This window comes from Strix uralensis, chromosome 1, assembly GCF_047716275.1.
Source record: "Strix uralensis isolate ZFMK-TIS-50842 chromosome 1, bStrUra1, whole genome shotgun sequence".
NCBI classification, from domain to species: domain Eukaryota; kingdom Metazoa; phylum Chordata; class Aves; order Strigiformes; family Strigidae; genus Strix; species Strix uralensis.
In genome coordinates, this window is record NC_133972.1 from 55,001,483 (window position 1) to 55,012,974 (window position 11,492).

The window sequence follows — 11,492 nt, forward strand, 5'->3', positions numbered from 1 at the left end:
GACCTGTTCTTCGAAAAAGTAAAAGTCCAATAGAAAATATAAGACATGCGTATATGGAAGACAAGAACACTCTACATCTCACCCTACAAGAATTATGGAAAACATAACATCCCTGAATTAACCTACTAAAATAGCATAAAATATGATAGATACTATATCGACCCTTAGGGGGTACATATCTAGCCAAAACTAGACAAAAGTTTCCAAGAAAAGTACATTTGAAGATCTGAAATCACAACTTCCTATCATTATTTTTCTCTGGGAGCTAAAAAAACAGGAGAATCAAAAGTCTAAGATTTTTTTTTTCCCCTCTCAATCATGAACAGTATTGTAAAATTTGTTTAATACTGCCATTTAGGAAAAAACATAATAGAGTGATTGACCCAACTCTCTGTTCTTAAACACTCTGCTAAAAGAAGAAACTATTTGAGAAAATAACAAAACCCAGCTGAAGGCATTTGGGTGGTCTCAGTTTCAGTCCTGTAATACAGAACAGTCCCTTCTTTCCAAATCCCATACCAATCTGTTTTCCTTCTTTAGTAAAGCCTCAAAATATTTTGATGACAAAAGCAATAAAACCCATATTATTGATTTAGGACATTTTACTAGTAGACTGATAACTTCGAAGTGCTTGATTCACCATACACAGAGCACACTTACATACACAACAGAACTATGCAAGTTTTTATACACTGTTCCTTTTTGATTTCCTAGCAGTATTTGGGGGGTTCATATACTTTTACCTTTAGGACAGTGCATATCATTAGTGGTGACTGAATGCTGATATTTAAACTTTACTGCCTTGCTTCCTAAGTCATGGATCTATCTTATTTCTTCCCCACCTGTTCCGGTTTCACTGAGCTGAGCAAGACCAAGAACTGTCAGAAGCTCATGTCTTGGTGTGTGGAGCACTACTTCACTGAAACAGCAGCCTGATATAAATCTGAGATTATAGGCACTCACAAAAAATTGCCAGATTGTAACCTCACTCAGGGAGGCTAACCAGTCAAGGACAGCCAAAATTAAGTTTTGTATTGTTGCTATTTAAAAATCAATGACATGCAGAAGACTGAAGCGTGCTCAAAACTACACAAATCAGTAGCAGGAACATCCCGATTTTCTATGGTTCATCCAAAAGAACTGCAAATATATAAGCGAACTGGCAAAGAAGCATAGGTACAACAGAAATTGCATCGGTCTAAGATGCAATTTGTTGCCATGCATCATTTTCAGAATGCTGTCCCTAGGTAAAGGTCCTTAGAAGACAAGAGAAGAGAACAAAGAGTCCCTTTCAATTGTTCCTTACAATGGATGAATAATGCACCAAAAAGTAAGACAAGACACCTTTAAGGGTTTGTTTGGTTTGGTTTCTGCTTTTGGGTCACGTAGAACCATTAAATACTTCCTACTGACATTTCAACCTTCAGTTACTCATAGTATAGGGCTTCATGTGGAAGGCCGAGTATGGAAACACTGCTCTGACGGATCTGCCAGTAAAACCTCAAAGAAACAGCAAAACTTCTCCATGAAACCAGAACTCAGAAGCCACCTAATATCCCAAACCAATTTCACTGATAAGTCCTAGTAAGTCTGCCAGGAGTGGTTTCTTCCCCCCACCCTACATCTACTTGAATCAAACAAGTTTTCAGAGCTGCTTTTCCACCTCTTTTGCACCTGCTTCTCCTGGCAAATACCCAAGCAAGCCACAAGAATACTCCTACCTCCCTGCCTCCCCAGTGACTTGCTGGGACAGAGGCATTTCAGCAGGGCTGGAACAGCCCAGATCTGAAGCTCATCTCAGCACATGACCCCTTCTCGGCATTAGCCACGATACTTTTTCTAAACCACCAACCTTGGGCTTAGACTTTCTGAAAAACAATACAGGGCTAAGCCACAGAACGAAACTGCAGGACGCATACACAGAAATTAATATCCTATAGCAGTCTCTAAAAGTCCCACTTCAAAAATATATGTATTCATTACTCAATACTGCATAATTTTACTCTTTATATGATCCCGTGAAAAAAACCCTCAACATCCTGCAAAAAATAAATGAAGTGACCACAGAGCATTACAACTGTGGAAGATGCATCAAGCTACATATTATATGCTTTCCTTTCCATTTGTACAATAGTGTAAGTATACTGGCAGCTCAAGAACTAAGCCTGTTCTGGCATGCGGACATCAGCTAGCCTCCCGTCAGGCAAGGCTTTCAGTACTGAAAAAAAGATGCAAGGAAGAACTTAGTATCAAAACAGTGATACAAAGAATAGTTCAGTTTAGGTGAGGAAATAGTTCTTTCCTAAAATGGTAAAAGACTGAAGTGACAAACCTCTGCTTAATTTATGCACTTTCATGTGCTTAATACACACTACAGTTCTACCACAGTTAAGTTTTATGGTGTTTTGATTACATTTTTGATATTAATTAGGAAGAATTATCAGATTAAGATGTATTGCTCCACAAACCATAAGAACATTTCCTATAACATTTAATTACACTATAAATACCCATGAAATCCGTCCTTTAAAAAAAAAATAATACTTGACTACTACTTACACTAGGGTTAATCAGCTTATTAAGGACAAACCAATACCTGCAAATACAGTACTATAATAAGTCAAACCCACATTTAATTAGCAAATATCACATGAAGAACAGGATGGTTTCTATCCAACTGTTCTGGGTGTTTTCACGAATGGTGACAAGACCCATAGTAATACAGAGCAAATACAGTAGAAGACAGCATTCTCCAATGCCATTTCCTCTTTGTTATACCAGCAAGAGAAACAATGGAATTGAAAAATTATCACAACTTTTTATTTTCAAAGTTAAAAAAAATACTCATTAAAGATCTACACCATATATATTCTTTTTAACTGTTACATTGTGAAGAAGTTTGCATTTCATTCAACTTTGATAACAACAACATGGAAATACACTTCATGAGAAAGCGCTCAGCTATTATTTAAGGATCGCTCTTCTCCTATTTGTCAAAATTAGTCTTATAGAAATATATGTTCATGTTTAAAAAAAAAATCTTTTTAAGTAAAAACATGTTCTGGATCTCTGTAAGTGAATTATAATGATAAACATGAAGCATTAAGTCTAAGCAAATAAGGACAAAAATCTTAACTTGACTGCAGATGAAGATGAGTACCAAGACATCTTTTACTGCCGCTGAACCACTAATATCTTTTATAGAAATTCTGAAAACAATTTCATTGGAATACACTCCCACTGGAGTATACCCTCAATGACATTAAAGAATTTTAAAAAACCCAGACCAAAAACCGGTAACTCAACACAGAGACAAAAAACTGTCTACGTAAGAAAGGAAGTACGTAGATGGTGACCAAATCTTTTTCTTCCCTGATCACATTTAACCAGAACAGTGAAAAGAAGATTTCAAAACACTTTGTGGTATTTTCTCAGTCCAGTTTTACAAATGGAAAAGCATACAAACTTTAGGGAAAGAACACACTGAAAAATTTCTATTAAAGGATGCAAAATTAAAATGCATCCGCTACCTAAGGCTGTCTGAATCTACTCATATAACCATGCAGCAGCTTACCACAATTAAAAGCAGGTAAGCTACCTACATCTACCAGCGGAAAGAACCGCAGCTTACTATAGGTCATTTCTTTGTGTTCAGACAGACACAGAATATTAGAATATTCTGCAAGGATATTAACCATATTCTTTCAACACACTCACCTTATACATCCTGCTGCTGCTATGGCCAATAAAATATTTCATCCATCTCAATTCCTATTTCAAGGAAAACAAAAGACAGAAAGTCCCAATATCTCAGGAAAAGTATTTAGCAAAGGGCAGAAAATCATATTAAATAGAAAAAAACCCAGAGGCATACATTTTAGGAAGTGGTAAATAAACAAGAATTCTACTAAAACAATACTTACTCCCAACACAGTAGCATCTCCTCTGACGCTTACCATACATTAACAGTACTTCAGATTAGAAATTGCAATAATAAATATTTGAATAAACATCGCTAAAATAACTGATAAAGTTCACACATTCCTGATTTGACCGCATACTTTTAAAACTCTGTAAGCTTCTATAACTGTAACTGCAGTAATATTTTCAGCCAGCTTCAAAGTTGTACTTGCACCATTTGACCATTTCACTCTATCTACCTCATTAGGTGCAAGTAAACACATGAAACCATCAGCAGTTTCATATAGACATTTAAAACATTAAACCACTTCCATAAATATTACCTCTGCATATAAAAATCCTTGAAGCACCCCAAGTCATGGATGAAGAACACTCCTTCTGTCTAATGCAGCATAATCATTGAACCTGTATATCAGAAACATATATGTATGACAATCACTACATATATCTAAAGTTTTATGTGGGAAAGTCACAAAAAACCTCATCATATGCTGTCACTGTCATTACTAGTTCTGATATTCTGACAAATGAGATGTAGAGGATATACAGGAAACCAGTATTTCCTTCATGAATGCCTTGAAAAACACTTTAATTACAAAATCTATTACTTTAACAGCCTGCTCAAAAGTTAAAAACATTTGAACTATTCCATAGTGCTAGTTTTCTTCTGATATTCGTTACCATTACCCAAGAATATTTTTTAAACACTAAGAACATTATATCAGATCGTCACAAAAAATATTTTAAACACACACCGTAACTGTCATAAACTTCCTTTCTTCCTTTCCCTTTCTGATTTTTGACAAACTACATTTGAAAAAATCCAATTCTTCTAGCTACTGAAGCAGAAAAAAATATGCACTCATCCCTGAAACGTGTATGTTGCTTTGCTTAAAAATAACTTTTAAAAAGATTAACTTAAATGACCACTGAAAATAACTAGCTACAATAAGGTTAGACCAAAAAAAAAAGAAGAAAAAGAAGCAGCTGTGTTTTGGTTGCTGAATGGCCCTGTGAAAATACAAAAAAAGCTGCAAAAACTACTGTGATCCAAGGGAGCTGTACATTTACCTTATGTTATCCTCCTCTTTCCTTTTCATTATAGAGTAATATTTCTAATAGCATATTACAGGTTCAAATAAATCAGTACAAGCAAATTCAAGACTATAATTTCTAAACTAAGCCAGCTAAACTACACAGCATGTAAGGGCTAGGCTGTCAACTGAGACTTCAACACACACTAAAAATCTTCAACGAGATATAGCTAACATGGAGAAAAAGAAAGGAACTGAGCACAAGGCAGTATGACTTGGAAGATAAAAAGACTGCCAATAAAAGGTAATATTTATCACATCAATTTTAATTCAGGCATAGAACTAGGCAAGTCTTTTAACAAAGCATGACTTTTGGACATAAGACATTTAAACAAGCCAATCTCTCACATTGTTTCAAATCCACCACACTGCAGACATTACTGCAGTCTTTCCACAACTCTCTTATGCTGCTTTCAAACACCTGTCTCCTTATTTTACCAATGCCAGCCACATCAGATCTCTGAGAACTTGGGCCATATTATTTCACTGTTGGCAATATGAAAAATTCTAATGGATTCATAAGCCAGCAGGCCTCAGCACCAGTTAAGCACACACCCCCATTAACTGCATCTATTTCTGCAGCCACTGAGCAAACGAGAACCCTTCCGCTCTCAGGTTCCTTCCCAAACCTAAGGAGGCCGAGAGGACTGCATGTAATATTTGTACTTTTATAGAAGCAGCGGCAAGGTTTACGAAGCAGCGCTCAGGTCTGAGAGTCCGGAGCGCAGCTCTGACTCCGGAGGGTGGGGGATTCCACGGGAGCCAAACACTTCCACGTCTCCGCGCCACAAAACCTGAGGGCATCTACTGCCATCCCTCGCCTACGCAACGTTTTATGTCCACGTGGCCTAAAAAAAACTGTAAGTGAACCGCAGAAGTAACTTTCGCGACTTGCAGAAACCTTTCTGCAGATCTTTATTATCTCATCCGATAACTACAGTCACACCCGCTCGCTGCTCCCGTGTTCGCAGGGGTCAGACACCACCCAAAACAGGAGTCCCCGCTCCCAGCCCCGCGCTCACCCAGCGCCGGGCGGCAGCCGCCACCGCAACGGCCGCCCCGGCCCAGCGCTGCAGAGGCCCCGCAGGCCGCGCAACGGGGCTCCGGCGGGGCGGGGGGTGGGGAAAGGACGGGCGCGGCCAGCGGGCCCGCAGCACCCCGGCGGCCCGCGGGCGCGCTGCCGGCCGGCGCCGCTGCAGGGGGCGAGCCCTCACTCCGCCGGCCGGAGGCACGGCTCAACCGCCGGCGCGGGACCCGCCTCCCGTCACTGGGCGACTCAAGGGCCCCGGCGGCGCGGGGCCACAGCGGCAGGGCCCAGCGAGGGACCCCCTCGGGCTCGCCGAGGGCCGGGCCGGGGAAAGGCGCCCACCTCCTCCCGGCGCTGCCGCCGGGAGCCGCTGCCCCGCCGCCTTCTACTTCCCGGCCGCCAGCGGGGCGGCCTCCCCAGCCCCGCACCGCCGCCCGGCTCCACGGCGCGGGGGGAGGGAGCGGCTACCGCAGCCGCGCCCCGCGGCCGTCCCCGGCGTCGTCCGCCCGCCCCCACCCACCCCGAGCCGCGGCCCCCGCCGCCGCGGGGGGAAGGGAACTTACAAACGCGGCCCTCTTGCGTGCCTGCGTCACGCCTCCGCGACGTCACGGCAATGGCGCGGTGTGGCGTCACACCCCGCGGGAAGGCCGGACGGGCGGCTGGCCCCCCCCGCCCGCGGCGCAGGCGCAGCGTCGCCGCTGGGTGAGGGGTGTTGGCGGGAAAGCAGCGGGGGGGGGAAGAGGCGGCGGCGGGAGCGCGGGCCGGGGGAAGAGGCGGCGGCGGGAGCGCGGGCCCCGGGGCTGCGCTTGTTGCTGCGCCTGGGCCTCAGCCCCGCCGCGCCGGGGACGCTGGGTTACGTGGCTGACCCCTCTGGCACCGCTGCGCTTGGAGTGAGGCCTTCCCTTCCCAACCAGCCGTCAGTGTGGGGGGAGCCATGCTCCCAGCCGCCCCCCACACAGACTGTCATCTGCTGTGGGTTAGGGGAGGTGGGATTGGGGATTTCGGGGAGGCAGGTTAGAAAAAGTTGTTTCTGGAAGGTATGGGACTTGTTCTGAGAAGTGGGTGTGAGTGACCTTCAAGCACTGGGTCAGAGGGGAGCACAGTCAGTGGAATATGAGCCGGCAGCATGGCCACAAAGCCCAATGGCATCCTGGCTTGTATCAGAAATAGCGTGGCCAGCAGGGAAAGGGAAGTGATCTTACCCCTGTACTCGGCACTGGTGAGGCCGCACCTCGATTACTGTGTTCAGTTTTGGGCCCCTCGCTACAAGAAAGATATTGAGGTGCTGGAGCATGTCCAAAGAAGGGCAACAAAGCTGGTGAAGGGTCTAGAGAACAAGTCCTGTGAGAAGCAGCTGAGAGAGCTGGGGTTGTTTAGTCTGGAGAAAAGGAGGCTTGTGGGAGACCTTATCACTCTCTACAACTACCTGAAAGGAGATTGTAATGTGGTGGTGTCTCCCAAGTAAAAGGAAATGGCCTCAAGTTGAGCCAGGGAATGTTTAGATTGGATATCATGGACAGGCTGGAGCGATGGGCTGAGGCCAATTGTATGAGGTTCAGCAAGGCTGAGTGCTGAGTCACAACAACCCCTTGCAACACTACAGGCCTGGGGAAGAGTGGCTGGAAAGCTGCCTGGCAGAAAAGGACCTGGGGGTGTTGGTTGACAGCCGGCTGAGTATGAGCCAGCAGTGTGCCCAGGTGGGTGTTGGTCTCTTTTGCCCAAGTAACAAGCGATAGGACAAGATGAAACAACCTCAAGTTGCTCCAGGGGAGGTTTAGATTGGGTATTAGGAGAAATTTCTTCACCAAAAGGGTTGTTAATCATTGGAACAGGCTGTCCAGGGAAGTGATTGAGTCACCATCCGCTTAGGGATGATTTAGTGGTGGACCTGGCAATGTTAGGTTAATGGTTGTACTCAATGATCTTAAAGGTCTTTTCCAATCTCAATGATTCTATGATTCCATGGAAGTGGAAAAATGAGAAAGTGTCACAGAAATAGGATAATACGGGATTTAAGGGAAGGCTGAAGGGAGAAGCGAATTGGGCAGGAGGGAGGTGAGAAGGTGCAGAAGAAAGAAGGGAAGTGTGGAATATGTGGGTGAGAAAAAAGAAGGGAAACATAAGATTGTAACATTCTAACCATCTGTTCTTCAGCAAAGATGATCCTTGTGGGGAAGAAAAGGACTTCTGCCTGCACGACTTCAGAGATTATGGGGCATTGGGGCCACCTTTTCCAGTATCATCCTGTGATGCAGGACTGTCTCCATCTTCACAACCTCCTGTCTCGCATGTGCCCTGCCAGGGCACCCCCATCTCCTGTAAGCCTGCACTCAGCACAGCTGCTCTGTTGTGCCACTGCCCTTTGCTGGAAAAAGGGGATGACAGGGACCGTCCCAGCCACTGCTGGAACAACGAATCTGTGAAGTAGCATTGACACAGCTCCTGGGAAGTGGGAGTAAGGGAAAAGGGGAAAATGGGGTTAGGCTAAGCATTTAATTCTGGTGTCTTTTGCTATCATGCTTAGAATCATGATGCTACTGTGGTATTAAGTCCAAAAGCACCAAGAATGGCAAAAGTAGGGGTCAGTGTGGAAGAAGATACAAGGAATATGGAATGCCTTCCAAATATCCATGTTTCTCTACGTGTACCTAAGGCTGAAATTTCAACTGTGTGATTTACACACTATGCTAACAATTAGAAATATATTTAAAATATATGTGCAGTTTTCTGAAAATCTGTTTCTGCAGCTCACTGCAAAGCGACAGCTAAGGAAGCAGGTATCCTGAGTCTTTGGCCCTGAAAACTCTTTCCAGTGTGGCCAAAAAATAGTAAGAAATTAAAAGTTTAGCCTCATTCTGAACTCAGATTTCATGAAAATATATGTGAATTAGAATTAGGTATTTTGAACATAAACACAATTTTATGAATACAGTAACTTCATCCTGGCAAATGAAATGTGAGGTGATAAAACAGGCAGGCTGGCTCAAAGTCATTTCAGAACCAAGGTACATTTATGATACGATACTGTCCTTCAGTCGTGTGTTCCACTTGGAGGCTCTGTATCTGAAATAACTGTTCCTGTGCTCGGAATACTTCATTTAAAAGTCATTTACAATTTCAGCAGGAACTGAAGTTTAAAAATCAACATACTAATTCTTCATCTTTTTGTGCCTACTAAAGCTGAAGTGTTTTGCAGCTACAGAACCTATAAAACACAATGAATTTGAAGGTGAATCCTCCAAGTGGTTTTAAATAATTATAATTCCTTTTGAAGTTGTACAACTCTTTAACTGTTGCTTAAGCAAAACCATTACTATATTCAGTATGTGTACTGCCTTTCTGAACCACAAATAAGGCATAATTAGCATATGACAGTTCTTGATGTATTACATGCCACTTGGAGGGACACAAAATATTCATTCTAATGTGCAAATGTGTTTGTGCCTTTACCAGCTATTAGTTTTCATTTAAAAATATAATAAAATACTATGATGGATTTATCTGTTGCTGGTGAAAAAGAAAAGAGATCTGATTACAATATAAACTTCCATTCTTGACTGTTTTCAGTATTCACAGGAAAGATTGGTTATTTCTAATAGAGAGTATATTAGTTTTCCTCAAACCTCATTCATGATAAACTATAGAAACTTTGTAGCAGCAGTAATTAATGTCAATCTGGAATATCGAGTTTTAAAATAATACTGAGAATAATAATTCATTGTAACTTGTTGAAGATAATATTTTGTGTGTAGTAGCATCTCAACATCCTAGGTTATGATACTCTGAAGTACTGTTTCTTGAATGTTTTATGGAAAAGTATATCAGCCATCTCAATTCTATTTTACAGGCTTGTGTGAATGAGTTTTTCTTAAAAGCAAAGTGATAGAATGAGTTTATACTTAGAATTGAAAGTAAACAGTAACCAATGAACAATCAATACAATAGAATAAAACGAAAGCTACGATACCAGATGAAGATATTAGTTTCTATTTTTACAACCTACAATGGACAAAGAGATACTGTGTCGGTAATAATTTAAAATAAAAATTATGTAGAGAGCTTTCTTCCTCCACCATCTGTACATTATGAGTGGTAGTGGACAGTCATATAGAGTAAACTGAAGAGTATACCTACATGATTAAGAATTTTATGGTGTACAGTATTAACATGCACTGTTTAGTAGTTTAGGGTAATAAACTGGCTAAAAAAATGACATAGTATTAAAGCCCACATTAATTTTTTCATATTTAGCAACGTAGTATATTTTCAGAATGAAATCAATAGAGATGTTTGCACAGTAATGCTTTTGCCATATATCAGTGCAAGTGGAAATGCCGATACATTGTAATAAAGGGGTGTCTTCCGTAGTGCTTTGAACTGAAGCCTATATGGGGAGAGCAGTTTGAACAGACAACAGTAATACTTCCCTCTCTCACGTAATCCGTGAAGTTTTAGAACGTTAGTCGTTAGTCTGCTATTCTCTCTTGCACTTTAGTGTACGTGGGGAAATTTTATATCACATTTAGAGAAAATCCACCTACATGCAGTAAGGTATTACTGCATAGTACTAGTTTTGTTTAGAACAAGTAGAGAATGGTTTAGGTTAGTTTTGATCTAGATAGTTACTTTTGGAGTACTACAGCAGCCTTTGAGAATACTATGTTTTTTAAAAGATGATTAATGTATTTAAATTCACTCCACGGGAGCACAGACTCGAGTTTGGGGAACTTGGACAACACCAAACACAAGCTTTGAAAAACCTCTAAGTACCAGACTTCTGCTTCCCACAGATTAGGCCTCCTGCTGGCTATTTGTACCTGTTAAATATGTAAGATGGTTAGGTTTTAATGTCTGCACCTCAGTTCCCCTAGCTTTGAAACAGCGGTAATAATTCTGACTTAAATATTGTGAAGATACATTAATAAATATGAAGAAAACTCTTTGAAGTTGAAAAATATAATGAGGTTTAAGTATATTCTTTTTTGTCATCATTAACCTGTCAAACCTTTAAATGCTGAAACACTGCTTTTGGGAAAAAAAAAAAAAAAAAAAAAAAAAAAGAGAGAAATGCCAATTAAGATAATAAAGAAGCCAAGATCCAGATCAACTAAGCAGAACAAGCAAGTAAAATAAATATGGGGAAAAAATCCAAGGAACAGAGTAGACCTATAAAGATACAGCTCAGAAAAATGAGAAGAAAATCTGAAACAAATGCTGCCGGCAATTGGAAGGACATGTAGTATGTTACTAAGAAACACCTTTGCATAAAATTCAGAGTGAATGGGTGTTAAGACAATGTGTCAGAGAAGTCTGGGCAACAATTTATCTCCTAAAGTCTCAAATGGATCAGTCGTGTCCTATAAGTTCCTGTTTCTTCTACTCTGACTGTAAGAGGAGCCTACGGCAACTACCTCAAATCCCAGCTCTTCAGAGTTCAAGTACCTCCAGTG

At 41.6% G+C, this 11,492-nt stretch overlaps 1 protein-coding gene and 1 long non-coding RNA gene across 14 annotated transcripts in view; one reads left to right on the top strand and one right to left on the bottom strand.

Moving 5' to 3' along the window:
• The window catches only part of ZNF438 (zinc finger protein 438), a 57,175-nt gene extending 50,500 nt beyond the window's left edge, over positions 1–6,675 (bottom strand). For 9 of the 12 annotated variants that reach the window (XR_012628786.1, XM_074867218.1, XM_074867181.1 and 6 more), the window contains exons 1-3: positions 6,606–6,675; positions 4,245–4,326; positions 3,718–3,771 (exon numbers count right to left, since the gene is read on the bottom strand). The gene's annotated coding sequence lies outside the window, so the exon portion shown is untranslated. The other 3 variants (XM_074867136.1, XM_074867159.1, XM_074867226.1) reach the window with 3 other exon arrangements.
• On the top strand, positions 5,825–10,988 carry LOC141942964 (uncharacterized). Of its 2 annotated transcripts, none has more exons than XR_012628793.1 (2): positions 5,825–5,875; positions 8,197–10,988. It is a non-coding gene; the product is annotated as an uncharacterized LOC141942964 (long non-coding RNA). The 2 variants fall into 2 exon arrangements; XR_012628792.1 differs by lacking the exon at positions 5,825–5,875 and adding an exon at positions 7,107–7,739.
• The last annotated feature ends 504 nt before the right edge of the window (positions 10,989–11,492 follow it).